Source organism: Herpailurus yagouaroundi, unplaced genomic scaffold (genome assembly GCF_014898765.1).
Source record: "Herpailurus yagouaroundi ecotype Mexico unplaced genomic scaffold, PumYag 139, whole genome shotgun sequence".
Classification (NCBI taxonomy): domain Eukaryota; kingdom Metazoa; phylum Chordata; class Mammalia; order Carnivora; family Felidae; genus Herpailurus; species Herpailurus yagouaroundi.
Window position 1 is genome coordinate 79,409,028 of NW_024412394.1, and position 24,364 is coordinate 79,433,391.

The following is a 24,364-nucleotide window of genomic DNA, read 5'->3' on the forward strand; positions in this document are numbered from 1 at the left end:
TTCTATAAATTAGCATATTTTGGACATTTTATGTACATGGAAACATATATGTGTTTTGTTTCATTTAGCATAATGTTTTCAAATTTCATCTACATTGTAGCATGTATCAGTACTTCATTACTTTTTATTGCTGAATAAACTAAATCGAAGGCAGGCCACATTTTGTTTGTGTGTTCTTCAGTTGATAGATATTTGGGTTGCTTTTTGGTTATTATGAATGACATTGTTGTGAAGCAATGTTAAAATGTTGTGCCTGTATAAGTCTTCCCATGAATATATCCTTTTATTTTTCTTGGGTATATATACCTAGGAGTAGAACGGCTGGGTCATATAGTAACTATGTCTAACAATTTGAGGAATTGGCAAACTATTTTCCAGTGAGGCTGCACTACTTTACATTCTAACCAGCACTAAATGAGACTTTCAGTTTCTCCATATCCTTGCCAATACTTGTCCAAAGCCATCCTGGTATAAAGCGGTATTTCATTGTGGTTTTAATTTGCATTTTCCTATTGGATAATGATGTTCACATCTTTTCATGTGCTAATTATTGACTATTTGCATACCTTCTTCGGAGAAATGTCTATTAATATCTGTTGCCCATTTTCTAAATTGGGTTATTTATCTTTTATTATTTAATTGTAATAGTTCTTATATACTCTAGATACAAGTTTCTAATCAGGTATATGATTGGCAAATAGTTTCTTCGCATCTGTGAATATCCTCTTCACTTTTTGAAGGTGTCCTTTAATACACAAAAGTTTTTGATTTTAGTGAAGTTCCGTTTATCTATTTTTTTCTTTTGTTACCTGTGCTTTTGGTGTTATGTCTAAGAAACTATTGCCTACCCCAAGGTCATAAAGATTTATTCTTATTCATCTTCTAGGAGTTTTATAGTTTTAGCTCTTACATTTAGCTCTGTGATACATTTTGAATTAATTCTTGTGTATGGTATGAGATGGGTCCAACTTCATTCTTTTGCATCTGGATATCCGGTTGTCCTGGCACCCTTTGTTGAAAAGACAATTCTTGCCCCAATTCAGGTACCTTGACACTGTTGTTGAAAGTCAAATGACCATAAATATATGGGTTTATTTTCTAGACTCTCAGTTATACATGTATGTCCTTATGTGAGTGTCACACTGTCTTGATTACTATGGCTTTGTGTTAAGTTTTGAAACTGAGATGTGTGAGTCCTCCAGAATTGTTCTTTTTCAAGATTGTTTTGGCTGTTTTACATGTCTTACTTTCCCGCTAAATTTTAGATCAGTGTGTCAATTTATGCAGAAAAGGAAGCTGGGATTTTGATGTTGCTTGTTTTTGAATCTGTAGATCAGTTTGGGGAGTAGTGTTGTCTTAGCCATGTGAAGTCTTCAGATCCAAAATCTATTTATAAATTCTGTATTCCTTTCTTGAATGGACACAATTCAAGGTGGAGAAAAATCTCTAGTGACATTCTTAGCACTGTTATCGGGGAAGCTTTGTTTAGTATTAGAATATTTCCCTGTATCTTTTTTTTTTTCAACTTTGCTGATGAGACAACACTGGGAGGGGCAGCATGTGGTGGAATTGCTACATATCTCAGACCAGATTGGTAAACTGAAATCAACAATATTAAAGTTGTCAGTCTTTAAAGTAAATAACTAATTTGGGTTCAAAAACAACTGTTCAACATGTTGGAAGAAGTTTTAAAAATATCAAATTACCTATAGTTGATAGTTTGAGAAGAAAAGAGTGAGGGCATGATAACTGGCTTTTTACATATCTGAAGTTCTACTTCAGAAGAAACAAAATGAAGCAAAAGAATAGGATGTCATTATAAGGGGATAAACAGCACAATGAGCATGTTTGTACATTATAGAAGACCATTTTGATATATTTACTAGTTTGAAGTATTATATAAGAAAGATTATCCTAATAATATTTGATATTCAGAATATATAATGACCATCAAAAACTGCAAGAGGCTCAATGATTTAAAAGATAGTGTTATGTCCAATATCTTCCATTTACCAAACAGGAGAAAGGGATTAGAATATTTTAGAAAAATTCTTGTCAACAAGGTTTGCAAAAGACTTACTTTTTCTGTCCAATTGCATGTCATCCACCGGGAGGTGAGGCACTATGGGTACAAATTTAGAGTTGAACTATTTTGCAGTTGACTTTATTTCATTCTGGTTTAAAAACAGAAAGCAGAGGTGTGGAGGCACATCTCTTCCATGAGTGAAGTGGCAACTTAAGTTAACATGGAGATTAGTAGTAATAATAATTGCTAATAATTACCAAATGCTTTCTTTATAAAGTTGGTGGGATTATTAGTCTCATTTACTCATGAGTGAGTTGAAGTTCAGAGAGGACACGTAACTTGTCCAAAGACACAGACCTCACTAGAGGTGGAGCTAGCATAACTCAAGGGTGTCTGAATCTAGCTGCTATGTTTTTCTATCTTCCAAAAAAAAAAAAAAAAAAAAAAGCTTAAGCAAGAATTATGAAGGCTTAGTTTAATGCCTTAATCCCTCAAGCCTATTCCTGTTTTACTTATCCTGACCGTGCCATTTCTTCTGCACTTTCTTTGCTTTGAAAAACTTCATGGAAATAGGTACTCTAGTACATCTGTTCATTCTTTTGAGTGTGTTGGAACATTTTAGAAGTAAATGTGGTGACAGCTTGACATTTGTTAATACTGACAGGAGGCACTAGAAACACAAGGTGTTATGGGATATTTGGTTCATCGCAAGCTATTTTTACATATTTTCACATCTAAGACCCATTAGTTTGATCTTGATTTTGTCTATCCTCAGAATTATCTACACACTTAAGGATGCTTTAATTTGAGAACGGTCTCTAATCTGAGTAAACATGGCCTGTAAGAAAAGTCTATTTAGGCACTATGGTTCCCTCGGTCAACACTGTGTATACCCACGCTCTCTAAGAGCAGCTGATGCTCTTTCGCCATCTCCAGATGGATGCCCCAAAAGGGCTGCCATTACAAAGTACCACAAACTGAATGGCTTAAAAAGAACAGAAATTTATTCTTCCGCAATCTGGAAGCCAGAAATCTGAAGCAACTGTCGACAAGACTATGCTCCCTTCAAAACCTCTTGGGGAGGATCCTTCCTGGTCTCTTCCAGCTTCTGGTAGCACCACGTATTCCTTGGCCTGTAGATGCATTACTCCAACTTCTGCTTCCATCTCTCCCTGACATTTTCCCTGTATCTTTGTGTCTTCACATTGTCTTCCCTCTTTTTATAAGGATACACAGTCATATTGGGTTAAAGTCCTACCCTAATTCAGTATAACCTCATCTTAACTTGGTTATATCTACAGAGATTCTATTTCCAAATAAGATCCGTTCACAGGTACTGGGGTTAGGACTTCAACATGTCTTTTTAGGGGACACGATCCAACCTATGACTCCAAATCTGGGGTTTGTGACACTGCTGAAGTGTGACCAATTCCTCAGAGGAGCACAGAAGTGGGTGGACTCACTCTACTAAAAATAAGTTAGTCTCTTAGCAGTTAGAGTGATTGCTCTTTCAGCACCTCCTTCACAAAATGGCTGTATTTTCATGATTATGTGGGTTTTCTCATATTTGAAGTGTCCCCCAGATGATGTTATTTCAACTAGTGCAGCATGATATGACAACAGTAGTACTGCAATGCAATGCAAATATCAACAATCACGAAATCAATCGACTGAGCAGATGATGTGACTCAACTCGCTGTCACAATCAGCGCATGATTGATGTGAGGAGCACAGCTTTCCGCAGCAGCTGCTTCGCTGAGAATTGGTTTTAGTGAATCACCACTGCAGCTGCCATTTTTCTTGGAGCCAGATAAATCCTGACATGAATAAAGTGCTGTTATCGGAGATGTTAATTCAGTTAGTAGTAAATGTCACTGGCCTAAGTCTGAGACATGTAGTCACTCTCAAATTCAAGGAAGGAGATAATTTTGACATTGTATCTATTTTTGTTGAGTTTTGCCTCTTTTTTTGGTCTGTCCATAATCTTTTATTGATTAATGAAATATCTTTATTTTTATTTTTATTTTTGAGAGTGAGAGTGGGGAAGAGGCATAAAGAGAGGGGGACAGAGGATCTGAAGCGGGCTCTGCACTGACAGCAGTGAGCCCGATGTGGGGCTCAGACTCACAAACCACGAGATCACCACCTGAACCAAAGTCAAGATGCTCACCAGACTGAGCCACCCAGGAGCCCCTGAATTTAATGTCTTAATGTGAAGCATATCTAAATAAGTTAAAGTGAAGGCTTCGAAATAAGTTAATTCATCTTCTTTTCCTCAAAAATTAAAAATAGAACTACTGTATGACCCAGCAATTACACTACTAGGTATTTATCCAAAGGATATAGGAGTGCTGATTTGAAGGGGCACATGTACACCAGTGTTTATAGCAGTGCTATCAACCATAGCCAAAGTATGGAAAAAACCCAAATATCCATTGACTGATGAATGGATAAAGAAGATGTGGTGTGTGTGTGTGTGTGTGTGTGTGTGTGTGTGTGTGTGTGTATATATATATATATATAGTGATGAAAAAGAATGAAACCTTGCCATTTGCAACAATGTGGATGGAAGTAGAGTGTATTATGCTAAGCAAAATGAATCGGCCAGAGAAAGACATCATATGATTTCATTCATATGTAGAAGCAAAACAGATCAACATAAGGGAAAGGGAAGCGGAAGTAACATAAAAACAGACAGGGAGTCAAATCCTAGGAGTCTCTTTAATACAGAGAACAAACTGAGGGTTGTTGGTGGGGTGTTGGGTGCGGGCATGGGCTAAATGGGTGATGGGCATTAAGGAGGAGCTTGTTGGGATGAGCACTGGGTGTTATATGTAAGTGATGAATCACTAAATTTTATTCCTGAAATCATTATTACACTATATGTTAACAAACTTGGGTTTAAATTTTAAAAAATAATAAAATTAAAATAAGGTAAAAAAATCAACAAAAAAATAAGTTAATTCATCTCGAAAGCAAGTATATTTAATTTAGTGTGTCCAGTAAACAGAGCTCTGGGGAAACATAAATCTTTAGAAAAAGTGTCTTAAGGTTTTCCTTTATTCTAAAATTGTACTTCAATGGCATCAACAGTTTTTAAATTTAGACACGAGTGTGGGACTACGGTGTGAGTGGTAGACATGAAGTGCAGTCCATACGGCCTAATGCAGTAACCTGCTACAAATCCCTCTCCAGTTCTATACAGATCATAAATTAGAAAAGTGAAGGGTTTTTTTTGGTTGACCCATATACCTGGATTTAAAAAATCTTCAAAAGAACAGCAAACAACTGACAAAAAGAAACAAGACTAGGCTGCCTCTCTTAGCAAAGATAAGTAGGAAAACCAGAAATGAACATTTTAGCCTAAGTCTCTTTACCAGAACTGAGTATGAAGTCTTTACCTGGTCCGTTTACTTTTTAGACATTGTTCTTACATTTGGTGCTCAAGAGGTACTCTTAAAAGACCCTTTATGAATGGATTTATCTCAAAATACTATTCCAGGGTGGGCTTTTTTCTTAATATTAATCTAAAATATGAAACTAACATTCTATATCTTATTTAGATAGAAATATCTAAATCTGCAGCATGTTAAATAGTTAGCAAAGACAGATGACTTTTGAATAAAGTTCCTCTAATATATTTCTCTTTTATGTATGCTTTTCCTAGACTATAGGAGAAAGAGCAATAACTGAGAATATCAGGACAAAGTAGATTCAAGAAGGCCACTGTTAGCCCAACCACTAAGAGAATCAAAATCACACAGGAATTCATACAGAGTTAGTTTTAAAAGGAAATGGAGGTGAGGAAGAGGAAAAAGAGTTGGATATAAAGTCAGTTTTATTAATGAAAAAAAAATAAAGTGCATTTGAAATTTCCTTGGACATTTTCTGGTCCTATGTTGGTAATTGGTTATTTAGAGCAATTTGATTTAGATGAAGCTGAGTTTATATTCCCTCCTGTCCCCTCACCCCAATGAAGAAATGGCCTATGATCTTGTGTTAGTCATTTACTCTTCAGTAAGTACAAAGTACAGTTTCTCCTTTGGTACAAGGAATGTCCGAATAACGACTATTGTTTATTTAGCACTTATTATGTGTTAGGCATTATACCAAGTACTTTTCAGACATTGTCTCACTTAATGTTCATAACATATTGCTCTGTGAGGCAGAAGTTTTCTTTCCACATTATAAATAAAGATAACTGGGCTGAAGTTATCCAAGTTACAGCTATTAAGTTCTAGAGACAGTCTGGCTCCAAACCTCATGTGCATGGCATTATACTGTCTTTAGTATTAGAATCTCTCCCAGCTTTAGCCTTCTCTGACCAGACCTTTAGGAGTGTCTGACTTCATTTGCCCAGTGTTCCCGCCTGTGACACTGCCCCTCAAAGAGGCTCAAGAAGGCTTACATTGAAAAGCCCTTAAAGCTCCCACAGGCTATCTGTGTACATATAGAAACTAAAGTCCGAAGAGTTTACTGTTTTGTAAGAGGTCATTATTTATGTCCATTTTATAAGAGCATCTTGACTTACCCCAAAGGACACTAAATGATAATAATAATAATAATAATAATAATAATAATAAATTTGTATATAATAATAGTATATATTATTATTATGCTTAATATAATATATATTATTTAAAATTGAAGATCTATTTACAGTTTTTGGTACTCCTCCCCTACTTAGCACCTCTGTTAATCTAAGAGCCTGTCAAATCACTTTCTGGTAGATATAGAAGATGATAACACATTTACTGCTGTCCCGAATGGCCTTCAGGGATATTGCTGTGCTTCTAAAAAAACAGAGCTGACTGCTTTAAACAGGCTACTGACCTCATCAAGGTGAGGATGGCGCATCAGGTATTAAAGTCCAACGCTGATAGAATATCCTGTAAAACCCACTTGTGTTTGTTTTTTTAATTTTTAAACATTTATTTATTTCTGAGAGACAGAGAGCGTGAGCAAAGGAGGGGCAGAGAGAGAGGGAGACACAGAATCCGAAGCCGGCTCCAGGCCCTGAGCTGTCAGCACAGAGCCCGACGTGCTTGAACACCTGAGCTGTGAGATCATGACCTGAGCTGAAGTCGGACACTTAACCAACTGAGCCGCCCAGACTCCCCTAAAAACACTTTGAAAAGAAATATGGCATATCCAAAATAACCTCTAAAGTAGAGTTGGTCAACTCTCCTTGCCCACATATTTACTTTGTGCTGCTCCTGTGGGTTGATTTAATGAAGTTATGCTGCTGTTCTTGGCACAGTATGACTTGGTGTCCGGCAGACCTGGGTTCCAATCTTAACACTGCTTGGTGCTGGCTCTATTATAACCTCAGGCTCTTTTTGGATCCAATAGTATTAACATCTACGTTTGAGGCCTTTTGTGAAGATTCAGTTAGAGAATGTTTAAGACATCTGGAAAATCATGAACACTCAGGAATTGTTAGCTCCCTTCCCTCCCGAGTTGGTATATTCACTTTCATATATAAAATGGTTTTCAATGAATATAAGAGTATTGGGGTTAGTGCTTAAAATTTTAAGTCTGTTTTATCATTAACTGTGATGCTTAACAGTGTTCGTGTTAGCCCCAGATATACCTATTAAAATGGTGTAAGTCATATGGAACACATCTGAGACTTATGAGATGATTTCCTGGTGTTTGAGGATTGTGATATAAGCAAGAAAGTAATCTAGGCTAGGAAGTTTAATATTATTGGAAAACTTTAAAACATAAGTTCCTTTATTGGAGCTTTGCAAGCAACATTAAGAAACAGTGAGTAGTTTATAACAAATGTGCATCTGGTGTTTCAGTGATGTGGTTTTTCTATGACACATGGTAAGAAGGTAGACAAAGGGGCTTTCCTAAATGATCAGAGTGGTTTTCACTTTATATACGTTCAATGCCAGGAATCTTAGAACCACACAAGCCACACCTGAGGAGAGAGCCAGACCAGGTGGGAGTGAAATGTGGCAATTTTGCATGCTTTATGCTAAGTACCATGAAATACAATCCTTCCTTCTTCCCCCATCCTAATAGACATATATTCTTACCTTGTATCAACTGAAAATTAGAAAAAAAGTGGGTTTTTCCCTCCCAAGCTAATTTGATGGTGTACAGTAACTTTTGTTCAGGTATTTTACAACCATTTATAAAGGAGAGGTCATTTTAGGGTGGGCCTTTCTACCCTGATTTACTTAGAGGAATGAATAGAATTCCGATCATTATATTAAAAGATGGGGTGTGTGTGGAATCCCACAATTTGAGCCAGTATTAAGAACTTAAAAAAGATTGATTGTGAAACTCAAGTATAATGCTAGAAACAATAAGGACAAAAACTACCCCCCAAACAGTTGAAACACCATGGATAATGCAATCACTATGTGAAGAGGAAAAGATTAGTAACAGACTTCTCTTCAAAGGAAAGAAGGGAGAATATCAATTCTTCATACAAAGTGAATTGTTATGATTGGTTTCAATGAAAATATTATGCTAAAGAATCCTGGAATTTTGATGTCTCTTGGGTAACTATAATGTACATTCTGTAGTCAAAACATGGAGAGAAAATAATCTCTCAGAGTATGGTTGTTTTCTTCATTCTGAAGTGGATGGTGGAATGAAAAACAGAAATCTTTGCTTTGACTGCTCCCTAAAAAGTGTCCTCCTGGGTGGATGGCAGAGGCCGGGTGGGGAGGAAGAACTATTGAAGAGCATTGCACATAACGTGGTCTGAATATTCTGGAATGCTGGTGACCTTCCAGTAATTGGAACACATCTGGCGAGTAAATATAGATTCTCAAACTCTTGTATGTCATAGTTGACTTGCATGTTGGCAACCTTGTATTACCTTCAAAGTATAAATTTAGATCCACTGTGAAGTAATTGTAGATCCAAAGTGAAATTTAGATCCACTGCATCTTTGAATGTAACTTAGTAAAAGTTGGGGAGGAGGCTTTTGTTTCATTTTGTCATTTCAACTTACAGACATCAGCCTGGTACAAAGGATGGAGACAGTAGCAGAACACTTCTGCTTCCATTCCCCTTTCCCTCTCTCCCCTCATTCCTTCCTTTACTGTGACAAAAATGAAGAGACAGATGATTTAAGTACCTGTTGCTTATTCTTTTCTGTCTTGGGATTCTGGACGTTTAAATGGAAACTAACGCATGATTGAGACCTGGCTTATTTAGAACCCTGCTTAATGCTTTTTTATCTCAAGAAATGTTTGCTTTAATTTTTTATGAGAACTTTAAACAGATTTAAGAAGTTTAGATTATATCAAATCCCTTTTAAATTTGTTTGTCTTCTGGTATTAAGGTTAATTCTATTATTCCATGATTTCAATCATTAACCTCTTATGAAGATAAGAACAGGTTTTTTTGGTTGTTTTTTTTTTTTGCTTTTGCCTTTGCTGATTATTGCTTCTTCCTCCTGCCTTCTGGGAGAACACCCTGTTGTTCAGTTTTTGACACACTGATCTCTCTGAGTCTGAGATTCTGTCAATTTGCATCTTTTCAACTATATATTCTATACAAAATTGCTGAGATTTCCATTTCCAATTTTCTCCTCTTGCCTGAGTTTCAGGCGCGTTGTTCCAGTGACTTACACTGCATATACCTTTGGCTCTATTGCCACCATTTGAACTTCATCAGCTCTCCCCCTCATCTGTTATTTTGTTAGTGGTTCTGTTATCCCAGCTTCTTAAACATAAAAGCTTAGAATGAAGCTTTCCTTCATTCACTATAGCTATCACCACATTCCATGGATTTTTTTCATTTTGAAATTTTTTTAAAAAAAGTTTTATTGGTGGAGGGGGGAGGAGACAGTGCATGAGCAGGGGAGGGGCAGAGAGAGAGGGAGGCACAGAACCCGAAGCAGGCTTCAGACTCTGAGCTGTCAGCACAGAACTCATGCAGGGCTCGAACTTACCAACTGAGAGATCATGACCTGAGCTGAAGTCAGCTTCTTTAACTAACTGAGCCACTCAGGATCCCCTTGAAATGTTTTTTTAGAATCATCTATATTATTTAAGAGATCAGTCTGCCAATTATCACAAAGTACAAAAATAACAGTGGATTAAACACAATGTGAATTTAGTTCCGTGTTATGGACAGCTCAGGTAGATGGTACAGAGGTGGAATAGTGGCATGGCCATGTTAGGGATGCAGCCTCCTTCAATTTTGTTGCTTTGTCATCATCCCCAGAGTCTTGATTGTCCTTGTCTGTTTGGTGAATGATGGCTCAGCACCACAGGTACAAACCAATGTTCGAAAGGCAGAGGCCACAATTCCTTCTCTCTTAGGATATTACCTAGAAATGAAATACATTGCTTCTGCTTATAGCCCACGTTTAAATGACAAAATACAGTTGCATGGTCGTATTTAGCAGCATGGGAGGTTTGGATATATGGTTCTTAGCTATGTGCCCAGCTAAGCTTCCAATTTCTACAGAAGATGAGGAGAAGAGCCTGGGAGCCAACCAGCAGCATCTGCCACACCTTCCACCTTCCTTACTCCAATTTTAATGTTTTTACCCTTTGGGTGGGTCTTTATTGCCCATTGCCAAGATTATTTCTAGAGACTTTTAGCTGGATTTACTGTTGGCTCCCTATAAAATCATCAATTATTTCTTTTAAAGAGGTACTTTTTTCCCCCCCCTCTTGTTAAATCTGTGCTCAGTAGCCCACAGCACAAAGTCTCTGTTTCAAAGCTCTTTATAATCTGGTCCCAGCTTTGCGCAGTGGCAGTATCGTAGCCAATGACGTTTATCTGAGGTGCGATTATTGCTATAATCTGGCCCTAGTCTACCTGTTTATAATCTTTTTTTCAACTTTCATTCATTCATTGATTCATATATTTATCCAGTAAATATGTGTTGAGTGCCTACTCTGTGTCAGACATGTAGTCATTTATTTTCCTAAAGCAGTTCACATGGGTTCTGTGAATAGAAAACATCCTCATGAATGTACATACTTTCTAATGTCACAATGATTCATTTCTTTGAAGCTTGTTTTCACCATTGTAATGCTTGAGAGGTTATGTACATTTTGAGAACAGCTTTTTCAAACTAGGTCTTGCAGTTGAAGTGGTTAATTTGCTTTTAGGAATCAGCTGATGTTCACTTGACACATTTCACTTGCAGGTTTTTGTGCATTTTAGAGTGATGATTTGTTTTTTAAAACAAAACAAAAATAGAAGAATGCTTATTGAAGCAGCTGTAACTAGATTTAGTAGCTCATTGAAATTGTAAAATAGGTCAAATGCAAGCATGATCTGAGCATTACCTCACGTATTATAGTTGTTTAGTTGCCTATTTGTTCCCAAACAACATCCTCAGTCCTGCAGACTAAGGTGCGAAGGTGTATATTGTAGAACACACCTTGTTTGGGCTTTGTCTTCCAGACTACATTTTCTTCTTTTTCTATAGCCCTAAGTAATATAGAGACATTTACTTAATACAACTAATATGACATTATTTTTATATTTTATTCTTTCAGAATAGTTACTAGACCACGTCCAGGTCTAGGGTGAGGTATGTGAGGCTGAGTCGCACAAATACAGGGTCAAATCTTTATCTAAATTCTTGATGTTTTTTTCATCATAGAGTTTTTGAACTAATTTTGTTTTGTTTTTTTTTTAAATCGCACTAAAATATTACATTCTGGGGCGCCTGGGTGGCGCAGTCGGTTGAGCGTCCGACTTCAGCCAGGTCACGATCTCGCGGTCCGTGAGTTCGAGCCCCGCGTCGGGCTCTGGGCTGACGGCTCAGAGCCTGGAGCCTGTTTCCGATTCTCTGTCTCCCTCTCTCTCTGACCCTCCCTCGTTCATGCTCTGTCTCTCCCTGTCCCAAAAATAAATAAACGTTGAAAAAAAATTTTTTTAAATATTACATTCTGTCTTGAAGTGACTGCTCTTGTTCCATGTCCTGCCTGGTAGCCTCATCTCTGAAGTGGGAGTGTGGTCATGTAATTTTCAAGCTACATCTTTGGAGGGAGAGGAGAGGAGGGGGAGGAGAGAGTGGGTAGAACCTGAAGCTGCTTTCACCTGAGAAGTGTTGCTTGTATCTGTCTTACATATTGTCCATCTGCTAAAGAATTCATTTGGGAAAAAAATATATTAAAAAATAGTTGGAAAATCACTGGACTAGATAGATGATTCACAATTCTGGTTGTCGTGTAATTCTAATAGGATGGGTTTTTGCTGACCTACCCACACCTTAATCTGCTCCTCTCATAAGGCATGCAACAAACACCCTTGGGTGAGACCACTTCCTTCTTGCCTCGGGTATCTCTTAGCTGTCATATATATCACCATGTTTTCTCTAGATTTAATTGTAGTTCCAAGAGAGATAGTAGAAAGAATTAGATCTTGTAGAGGTCTAATTAGACCTTGCAGAATCTAACAGATTCTGCATCTTATATTGAAGTTCAGAAAGAACATAGTAGAATACCCAGTTATATTATTTTGATTTTATTTTAAGTTTCTGTTAATGTATTTAACACATATGATAATTATGATATAACATATAACTTCAATTAATCTATTAGTATAATGATAGTTATAATTTATAAAAATAAATATTCATAAATAGGAGATGTGTGCTTAAAGGATTTTTTTGTTGTTGTTAGGGGCATGCCACTATTCTTGAAACAGAAATTACTGCTTTTTTGTTAGTAAAAATTTTGATAGTTGATAACTTAGGATAAGTAGACTTTCTCAGCCTCTTATTCTTTAGCATATCCCTCGTACATCTGAATTTTGATGTGTGTGAATAATCAAAAATATGTACGGAATATTATTTTCAAAGTCCATTCCATAAGTATATTTGTATGTAACACAGCCTCAAAGAGGTGGAGAGGAAAATATAAGTATGTCACTATATTCTTTCTCTTTTTGTTTCTTGGTTCTATTACAAAGGGTAGAAATAGTAGAATTTCATAAAATGAAAATGCTAATATGGAAAAGGTATAAAATAGGGTTTTTTTTTAAAACATGCATTTTAAAGATACAAAGAACAATGTTTAGTTTTATCAAACTGACTTTAAATTGGGGTCCTGTTTGCAGTTTCTACTAGATCTTTGTCAAGAGGTATAGGAAGATGTTTGAAAAAATTAGGACCACAAAAGTATGTTTTTTTAATCTTGTTTTTTAGGGGTAATATTTACATTGTATTATATAAATGCTGAAGCTTATAAAATTGAATTTTATTGCTACTTCCTCCATGATCATGTTTTCATGTATTTTTCTCTTCCTCTTCTCAGTTCTTTATATTTGGCTTGAACAGTTGGGCTCAATTGAAGGGAAACAGTCTCAGATGCAGAGTGAGAGGAACAGTGAAAACCATATGGGAAGCTGGGTATAGGAACAAGGTTAAAAGATGCCTGTTTCGGATTTTCAAATTATTTCACAGTGATAAAAGTATGCATTCAGGAAGCTCTGAGTCTGAAAAGTACCTCGTGCACCTTGACATTCAACATATTTATTTCATTCCTCCTACCACGTGCAAAATGTTGTGCAAGAGGAATGAGTCACAGTCCATGTCCTCAAAAGGCTTTAAAAAACTGTCTGAGGTGGAGATGGGAAGACACTAATCCGAAATGTATAAGTTTAGTAAGAAATACACCAGAGTGTTTTGTAGCAAAGGGGAGGGAACATAGAAGTCTGGAAAAGGGGCGCCTAAGTTAACCCTGAATGGTTGAATATATGCTAGCCACGGGATGGGGAGGGGATTGAGGGCAAAAAACCTCAGTCATGGTGACAATATAAACAAGGCACAGGGGTGCCATTGGCTGGCTATGACTTCAGAGCTTTAGGATTCACGCAGGTTGGACCTGGGTGAAAATGAAGGAGAGTTATATTGGGGCCAACTTGATCCTGTAGATGATGGAAAGGCTGTGAAGGATTAATTCTAGAATGACCATGAGCACATTTACTTTGACATAATTCTATCTGACATCTGTAAAGAACAGAGTTTCAGGAAGCAAGAATGCGAAGAGTCATTTAGGATGTTGTTGCCGTAGTCGAGGAAGAATGAATGGTAGGCTGGCTGAGGGCAGTGGGAGTATGGTGGAGGGAATTTGCAAAGTGCCCTTCTGCTATCAGTGGCCAGTGTGAATACTGATGGTTCATGTCCCAATTATTTTTGATCCATCTTGTGTCAGGTGCTCAACCTTGAGATACAGGCCCCATTCTGTGAACAAGAATGTACATTGTTTATCTTTGTTTCTAGGAGCAAGATGGTTGAATTCTTTCCACTGGTCTCCATTTAGGTAGTGGGAATATTGGTCCAATGCCTCAGGGCACTTAAGAAATGTAAAAAATATTTCTACAGTTATACTGGAAAAGTGTCCTATGTTTTACAATTTCCCAAAGGTGTGGTCATGCCAAGTATTTGCTTGCAGTCATGTTTCTATGCCTACAAGTATTTGTTGTAATGGCCTGTCATTTTTAGATGATGACTTTCTCAACCTGACATTAATCCCTAATAGCACTGATGCAGTAATTGTAGCTGGCAATCCTAGGTACTAACACCTGTTATTTGAAATGAAGCCATTTTGACTTTTAACAGAAAATTTTATTGTAGAATTAGAGGTTCTGCTTTTCACAAGAAGTCAGGCAAGTCATGGCGTTTATCAGTTGTAACTCTATTTAAAAAAAATAAAGCACAGACAAAATCTTTAAATTTATTAGTCTAACTGAATTTATACTTTTTCTGGTTCTTAATAGCTTTTTTTAAATTAATTTACAGGAAAGAAAGTTTATCAGTTTCTTCCTAAACCTCTTAGAAATAACAGCATATCTTAATCTGAGACTTGTAAGTATCCTTTTCTTCTTTATTTAGAAAATTAGATATTGATTTTGTGGAAGAAATGGCTCCTTCAGGAAAACACTTGACAGGATATAGCTATGCAATCTGAGTTGGCATGCAAAATTTGAATGAAAGTAAAGCACACAAATAATCACTTCTTACAAAATGAAACAAAGAAACCAAATCTCAATCAGAATATCTTCATCAAGTCTATCTATAGCAAGTGAATGTTTGATTTATTTTTTGGCAATTTCTCTTTTTTTATGTCATTTTTGTTAATTTTTCCCCTTTGTGAAAATACCTGTGTATCCACATATTTTAGAAAGTCTGTAACATCAATGGGAAGGAAGAGGAAAAGTGTAGGGTGTGAACACGGGAAAGAGAATTTGTATTCTGTTAAAATTTACATGGCTTTGGATGACTTTGTATTTTCTATTTACATTTTCAGTGAATTTTTTTGTAAAATCAAAGCTAGGTATCAAAATTGCTAAGGTTCGTTCAGTTTCTGAAATGCCAGATTCAAAACTGGCCAACTCAGGAACAGGGAATCTGGGAGACCCTTTCTGTTTCAGTTTACCAAGAGGTAAAGACAAACACATCTTTTCACAATCAAATATTTTCTTAGATAAATTGATAAGACTCAATGGAAAAAAAAAAAAAAAGCTTTGTCCTAAAAATGTATCTGTAGTAACAGCATTTAATATTTTATTCCTTGAAAGACATTTGAAGTCTCATGTAATCCTATTCTAGCATTAAGGCAAGTAGTTGGCACACTGAGTCAAGGTGTACAGAGTCTAGGGCCCGTGGAGTAAAGACAGATTAATGAAGCAGTCAGGTAATTAAGGTTTAGAGCTAGGTGGGTTCTTTACTAGGTGGGTAAGACCTTAGCATACTTCTGGACTTCTCACCTGTAAATATTTGTGTTTGAAGGTTGTTGACTAGAAATGATGACTACCTTAGATCATTTTATGATTCTAGGACATCTCTGAAACGTTGTTGCTTAGTAGTTAATAGTCATTTTATCTTGTGTAATCTATGATTATTATAATGGCATTAACATTCGTGTAGTAGCTAATAAAACCAACCAATAGGAACTGAGACATATTTCTAACTTGCTTCATCAGATAAGATCTCAGCAAATTGTTTAATTAAAATGTGTACTGAGATCTTAATTACACATTCTGTTGCAATATAAGTTGTTTCCTAGTTCCAGGACATTAATTTTCTGTTCCAATGCACCCATATTATGAATCTTATGTGTTGGAGCAAACTACCTGAATTCTCTAGTGCTTCAACTTGTAAGTAATATGAAGTTAAAATGCTTATATTATAGGCTTATTATGGGGATTAGATGAAATGATGATGAAACAATGCAATATAAATAATAATAATAATAATAATAATAATAATACTGAGATAAACCTATACTGCAATCATAATTTCCTATCTTTACTATATTCTTTCATAGACTTTGAGGTTTTACCCACATAATGATTTCATTTGTCAGTGTGTAAAAAAAGCTCTTTGTAAAATCACTGAAAGAATAGTGAGAATGGAGATTGTTGGCTACATTCCCAGATATTTTTAACAAGCATCTTAGATAATTCACATGAAAATGATCTACAGGCTACCCTTTGAGAAACACTATTTTCCTTTAGAAATGAGCCACAAACTAGCTAATTATCAAATCACATGTGAGGTTTATAAAAAGTAAAAAAAAAAGTATATAAAAATATAAACATATTCTTGGGCTCCATCTTGGAGATTCTGATTTGGTAGATCTGGAGCAAGGCTTTGTAACTTGTGTTTTAAACAAGTTGCCATACTGATTTGGGTATTTGCAAACCACTGCTTTACAGCCCCACCACATCTGTAACTTTTTATTGATAAAGCTTATGGCTGTGCCTCCCATATGTGGATGAGGGGATATCATTAATGGGTTAATGCTTCAACTGGTCTAGTTCAAGTTTCAGGAGTGAAGAGATGAGCTTGATGTCTGCATTTGCATAAATTAATCAGATTGAGAGTCTTCTCTACCTTGGTTATGTAGCTACTTTAAATAAATCCAGGAACCAATCCCATAAACTGCACAATCCCTAAATGAAAAAGGGCTGTTGGAGACCATCTAGTTTAAATATTTGATTTCACAGAGGTGAAAAATGAGGCTCAGAAGTCTGCCTAAGGCCACAGGGCAAGATTAGAACCAACACTTGGATTTCTGCCCCTAGCTCAGTTCCATTTCCATTACAATTAGTTGACTTTGATTCTGCCATTTCAAACCTGTGAAACCAGCTACTCTAGTGTTGGCTTTAGGCTTCCCAGCAGGCATAGAAAGTGCCATATGAGTCAGCTTTCCTACTTTTCAGCTCTCTGAAAGTGACAGCTTCTTCCTTTCCATCTCTAGTTCTCTATCTTGAATACAAAGAGGCAGGAAGGCCACTGCGGGACTGAAGGTACTCTCCAGGAGAGGCAGCCTGTTCAGCAGTGGCCCCATCTTCCCAGCTGCCTTCCTGATTCTTTATCTTAGCCAGAGCCATCTGCTTTATCTTACACTCTCTATCTCTAGATGGCAGAGCCATCATTGTTTTTGCCTGTCTTCTTACTCTTGCATCACCTTTTTCTTGGCATACCTTATCTCATATTAGTTGCCCTTGTTTGGACACTGTTTAGCTTTGGAGTACCATTAAGTTCAACAAATATTAAGTACTACTGTGTTCCAAGAACAGCCTTGGGTACCAGAGATGTAAAATGAATCTAGAATTGTCCTACTTTCAGAAGAGCTTACAATATCATGGGGAAGGAGATGACTGTAAAAAATCTGCAGGAGTGCTTGAGAGTGTTATGGGAACCACGGTTACCCCTTCAAGTCAAAGAAATCTTGGAAAAGGCAGTGACATTGGTCTGTTTTGAGTGAAAAAATCATAACCCACAGTATAAATGTGCAACATTTCACAAGCACATGAAGAGAATGTTTCTAAGGCTTAATGAAGAGAGCTAATGCAACCAGAAATTAATAAAGGTAGGTGTCAGCATGATGGAAAGAAAGGCATACTACAACCTGTAGCAGGAAACCTGGGTTTTCTTTTCACACTACCAACCACAACTTATGTGACCTTTGCCAATTCAGTGAGCCCCATTGACTTCGCCAAGCGCCACTTGACTGCTCACTCAATTCATTCAAATAATAAAATTTAAGTTTAGGCTGTCCTACACTCTTGGGATACTTTCAGGTAGAGGAAAAGTGCCTCCCAAAGGTCCATCTGAGGCAAGACTTCAGTTTTGAGTAGGTATTGATCCAGTGAAGAGAAGCTTTCGAAAAAGGGTGCTCCAGCCAGGAGGAACTGCATTCATCCATCAGCCTGAGTCTTGAGGTGAAGGGAGTGTATTTCTGAGTTCTACGAGTCCTGAGTGAGGAGCAGTTTCCTTCAGCTGCTGGACCACAGGGACAGGAGCAGCGAGAGGTGAGGTTGGGATGTAAGCAGAATGTAGATCATTGCAGGGTGTTGTTAGTCATGCTAAGAAACCAGGTGACTTTGTCCTGGCTTAAGGAGAGTAGTTGAAGAGCTAAGATAGTAAGGTTTGTGTGGCTGGCATGAAGAGTGGAAAAGGAAACAAAACTGAGGCAGGATGATTTGTGAAGGGGATAATCCAATCTGGTGATGTTGATGACCTTAACTAGGTTAGTGAAAGAGAGTGAGCAAAGCAGTTAGTCCATAAATTGAGGAACTATTTAGAGAATGGAGTTTATATGACTAGATGGTCATGAGGTGAGGGAAAAGGATGCCTGCTGGGCTCTGATTTGTGCAACTGGGTGGATTTTAGTGCTGCTCACTGAGAAAGAAACCCAGGAGGAGGAACAGGTTTCAAAGGAATTCAAGGATCTCTAACAGGAGGGGATGAAATCATCTGTCCTGGGGCTCTTCATACTAACTGGCCTTCCACATGCTGAGAATATCATATGCGTTGTCGCACTTAGTCTTCTCAGCTGTGGGAGGTAGTATTATGTACTCAAAAGATGTGAAAGCTGAGGCTCAGAGAGCTTAATGCTTTGTATAAGGACCCTTAGCTAATAAGTAGTGGAGCCAAAAGTTCAGACCAGAGCTAAACCAGGGGTATTTCATTCTAAAGTAGGCATACCTTCTATTGTATCACTCTGCTTTCCCTTTGAGTCTGACACGTGTAATTCTGTGAAAATAGGTCACTTGTAGAACACAAATAACTTTAGACTTTATAGATTGTTAAATTGAAGGCATAAACTCTACCTTCTGACTGATCATTATCTCTCACCTGGGATACTGCAATTGTCTCCAAACTCATCTCTTGGATCCACTCTTCTTTTCCAGTCTGTTCTGTTTGCTGCCACCAAAGTGATCTTTTTAAAGTTCAATTTTGATCATCAGGCTATTGATTCAAAAACTTTCATGACTTTCCATTGCTGTTAGGATAGACCAAATTCTTAACATGCCCCAATGATATAGCCCCTGTTAACCGACCCACTTAATCTTGTGCCCATTTCCCACCTTCTTCTCTGTGTTCAGGCCACACTGGCCATCCCTCAGTGTCTGAAATGTGCTATGCTTTTCTCTTATGCATGAAATACTCTTCTTCCACCTCTATACCAAACCAGCTAGCTCCTTTTTCTCATAGCTCATATTGTCAATGAATCAGGTTCTGGTACACTCACAAAACAAACTAATTTTTCATCTGAGATCACATTTTGTATTTATGCATGGATTTGTGTTGATTATTCTTTTTATCACCCATTATTAGATTCCACGAAAGTAGTTCTAGAACTGATTTGTCAGGCATATAATTGTAACTCAGCAGATATTTTCCAAGCAAATTAATAAATTTATAAAGGAGTGAATGTGATTCTGGGTTAATTAATTTATATTTGATTATTTATTTGGTATATTATCATTTAAAATTGAAAAGAAAAAACATTTTCTTTATTCCTGTAAAATAAACCAAGTTTCAGTTATATACAATATTGGTTTTAAATATCTCGATGATATAGTATTTCCCCTGGTATTATATTATAATTGTTTTTCTCCTTCTGAAGTCAAATTTTCTTTTGCACAATAAATGAAACTAATTCCAACAGCATAGTGGTAATTACTGAATTGACATTTTTTTGGATTAAACCAATTAAACCAAAGCAATTAAAACTTGGAAATGGCAACTATAAAAGAACAATATGTCATCATTTCGTGTACCAACGAAGAATGGAAATGTGTTATAATTAGTTTGTAAATGTCACATCTTATTGCACTTGCTAATTAAATGAGATTTTCCATCCCAGACTTGCTGAAAATAATTTCGAATTTTCAGGAGTGATATTTTATTTTTTTCACTCGAGAATGGTTCTTTGCCATTTGACTATCATAGTCTAACAACTGAGGTTTAGATAAGGCCAAGTGAAGAAAGCCATTACTGTGTGAGCCCATAGCTCTCAAGTGACGGGGTGTTTTCAGTCCTCAAAACAGGCTACCAGGACTCTGGACTGAACAAATGATTGGGCTGTGGAATGGAATCTAGCATGAGAGATTTTTGCAATCTATTCTACAGATATATTGGTGAGACCCCCTGTAATTATCTATGAACATTGACCATCGTGATTGTCTAGCTTTCAGTCTCACAAAGCCAACTGAAAGGATTGGATTACATGAGTGCTCAATGAAATTCTTTAGTTTGAATAACCTGTAATTCTAAATGGACAAAAGGAGGAAGTAAAGTAGGTGGAAGAAGTCTTACATATTAGAGATTAAAGTTCTTGTTGTTACAGGAGACAGGTTCTTGGCCACTAGAGCAAGGATTTATGATGCTCCAGTGCTTATCAACATGGGAATCCTGGTCTGCTAGGATTCTACAGAATTATTAGAGGGGTCTATAAGCCATATGTATGTATCTGTGTTCAAATAAATACTGTCACATGCCATATACATTACCATTTTCCAAATGTATATGGAGTATTCTTATAAAAATGAGAATTAATTGCTTTGCAATATGTATTTCATAGTATCTTTTCATCTGTTCTATATTTTCTCAATCAACAGATATCTAAAAAATGTAGATTCTTCAACTTTGAAGCATCATCTTACATTAAACGTCAATAAACTAGTTGTATCTCCTATACTACATGATATACAAACTTTTATTTTTCCCCACAACTAGATTTTTGAGAATCAGATTCCTAAGTGCTGCATGTCAGTTTTTCTTGTTGGATGCTCTGGTGTCTCTGCTCACCACTTCCTGTTGTTTCCTAAAACTTTTTGATGCTGCTGCAGCTCTCTCTAGTCAAAATCACACTAGGATTGTCCTCAGGGTCCTCTGTCTGTTGCCCAAAGCAGAGATATCACTAAGATGGTTGTGGTACATAGTAAACTTTACCAAAGACTGGAGGATGATATGAGAGAATTATAGTGCAGAAATGGGTCACCTAGCATTAGATATTCAACATCATTTCTACTAGAGTCCATTAATTGTGCCTATTTGTGGGTGTCCCTACTGGTTGGCTCTCTCTTTACTGTCCAGCCTTGTTTTAGGTGTCTACCTTCCTTCCATAGGCAAGATTGCTTCAGTCCTGTCCTGCCTGGACTCTAGGCTAGAATCCCTCTCCCTACACATAAGGAAATCAGCACATGTTATGATTTTATATCCTGGAAGTTATTATGCAATTCAGACCTCAATAAATATAATTTTAAAATTGCAACAGTAACTAACTGTTATTGTCTGAATTTCATCAGTTCAAGGTAGGATTATTATTTAACAAGCCTTCTCTACCCTAACAATGTGCTCCAGGGCTTTTCAATCAAAGGGGAGAATGATTTTTTTCAGAGCCTTGGAAGAATATAGATTGACTTCTAAAGCACAGCGCAGGTCAAGATAGGGACATGCCTTTCCCTAATATAGACTTTACAATCAGAAACCTCACCCTAAGCACATGAAGGCCTGACCTTCATAGAATGGGATAGCAAAAGGTTTACATTCTTTTCCCACACACACCTGAAGTCTCAGCCTTTTCCTATTGCAAATTATATTCACCATGTCCATTGATGATCTGATGTTAAAAAAATTGTTTTATCCTTGAAACAATTAGAATCCATCATTATTGTGGGATAAATACTGGCCTAGAAGTCTAGTGACATGCTGTTTAGACTTGATTCTGAAATTAATGAGGTCTTCTTCATACCAACAATCTGCTCTCCTTTTCCTCATCTTTGTTCTTTTTAAATTTTTTAATTTTTTAATTTTTGAGTAATCTCTACACGAACTTGGGGCTCAAACTCACAACCCTGAGATCAAGGGTCACATGTTTTTCCTACTGAGCCAGCCAGGTGCCCCCTTTTCCTCATCTTTGAAATCAGGATTGTTTTTTTGTTAGTTTAATTTTTGTTTATTTATTTGCTGATGACTAAAGTTCCTTCTACCTCCAAAATTCTTAGGTCTCTCCAAGTTACTTATGGATTGTCAATTGTTTTTTTTCTCTTGACTGTCTTTAGTAGCATTGATTAATTTGACTTTGCATCAATTCTATGAAATTGTACGATAGGAAAAAAATGAGTCAGAGGTGCTGTGGTGAAGGTCAGATAGACATTTGAGTGTCTTGTGCAAAATGTTACATCTCAATTTTAAAAATTAGCCTATTGAAATATTTCTATATATCCTTAAATGCAGAAAGCGCACTTATTAATTTTCACCCAGCTTCTGAACCTCACAGGTCATTAAAAATGTGTTATGAAAAATTAGTCACTTGTCCACAGTTATAGATGGTGATACAATTAGGAGCTGAATCATATGTTTCCATCACTACCTTCAATTTTAAAAATGAGGGTTACCATTAAAATAAATTAAAGGGAGAGATTGTGTCAGAGTGCAGATAATATTTTAGAAATGCAGTTTTAAAAGGACCAAAAATTCTACTTATAGTTATAATTATTGTTATGTATATGAGAATGTCTCAGTGTATGTTCCCTATATAAATCTTGAGGCAAGTTACAGAAAGGATTAAAAGAAAAGGAGATTCTTAGACTCGAAAGAACTTACCTCATGCATTAACGTAGCAGTAAAATGGCCACTCACCTTGACCTTAATTGAATAAATGACTATGGAAAAGAAATACTCAATGAAAATACTTTGTTATGACTGGGCTAGTTTAATTGAAAAATACATCAAAGAAACGTGGTATTTCAGACTACAGAAAGCCTTCTGAACTAGAATTTACTGGGAAACAAGTTTTGAATTTTAATCTTGGCAATCAATAACATTTTAAAATACAAAGACTATTTAAGTTAATATAAATTAGGCAGCTCTGCTTTCCCTCCAGGCTTCACAGAGGATTTGCTGGTAGGTATAAAAAGATCTGATGAACATTTGTATTGTCTTTATTATTTCCAAACCTGTAATAGAGGCTTCTGAAAATGCTAGAATGTTCCTCTCTCCACACAATGTGATGTATGATTATTGTCACTGTCCTGCAGTCCCCAACATGCAAGGCTTCAACGTTTCCAGGAACCTCAGTACTCCAAGGAGGAGTATGTAGCTTGGAACTTAAGAGTCATCTCTTCTGAGGCTGAAAGACCCAGGAGCAGTCTCCTGGTGACACAAGAGTGACGTGAACAAGGACATTCTTCATTCAAATGAAACAAAAGCTATCATATACATACTGATTAGTTTTTCTCTAAGCTCACACTTTTTAGTGCAAGTAAAATATATTTTTAGTAAAGTTTATCTAGCTCAAAAAATTCCAGGTTTTGAGTTTATTGCAACAAATGTATCTAGTCCATACGTCTTAAAAGTGAAACACATTGGCTTATAAATGCTTATAAGTGAATTAGAATATGCTTTAATCACTATTTTCCTCTTTAGTTCCTGGCTATTTTTTGCTGAGTGATTGGGAAGTTTAGATGGGTTTAAGCAGATTTGTGTATAGATTGGCGGAGTGAAAGAGGTGACAGCTAAAAGCTACATAATTACCAGAAAGAAAACTCTAAAAATCTGGGTTCTCTTGCCTACACTGCAAATGGAAAATAAAGGGGTTTAATCATTGAGGAAGCATTATAGAACAGGGTCTAGGGAAAATGAGGCTCAAAGCGCTTGAGGAACCTTCCCAATGTTATGTAATTGGTTGGTGCTGAAAACACAGGTGTGACTCCACCCCCACTGCCCCAGCCTAAAAAATAGGTAGAAGATAAAATGCTGATAATTCCAGAAAGTCTTTCCCACATCTTTGCCAAATAACACTCTTTTTCTATTAACTAATTTGCAGAAGTGCCACCATTAATGATTTGCTTCTTTGGTCTAACACTTTGGAGTTTTTCTTCTAGAGAGCCAAACATACAGCATACTTCTGTGAATGCATTAAGCAAATATTTTCCAAGAGCTAGTCTGAATAGGATGAAGAGGAAGAGGACACTGGGTCTATGGCAGGATCAGGGGCTGGGGAGAACAAGAGAAAATTGATGACGGACAACTGTGAAGGGTGCAGAGCCATTGGTCTGGGAGAACCTGCAATTACCTAGAGTCTATAATGACTATTG

At 36.7% G+C, this 24,364-nt stretch overlaps 1 protein-coding gene and 1 pseudogene across 4 annotated transcripts in view; both read left to right on the plus strand.

Moving 5' to 3' along the window:
• Window positions 1-24,364, plus strand: part of PKIB (cAMP-dependent protein kinase inhibitor beta) — a 155,363-nt gene that overhangs the window by 97,596 nt on the left and 33,403 nt on the right. For all 4 annotated transcript variants that reach the window (XM_040474526.1, XM_040474528.1, XM_040474527.1 and 1 more), the window contains one exon: window positions 14,766-14,831. The gene's annotated coding sequence lies outside the window, so the exon portion shown is untranslated. The remainder of the gene's footprint in view (window positions 1-14,765; window positions 14,832-24,364) is intronic.
• On the plus strand, window positions 10,747-10,906 carry LOC121030150 (uncharacterized; annotated as a pseudogene).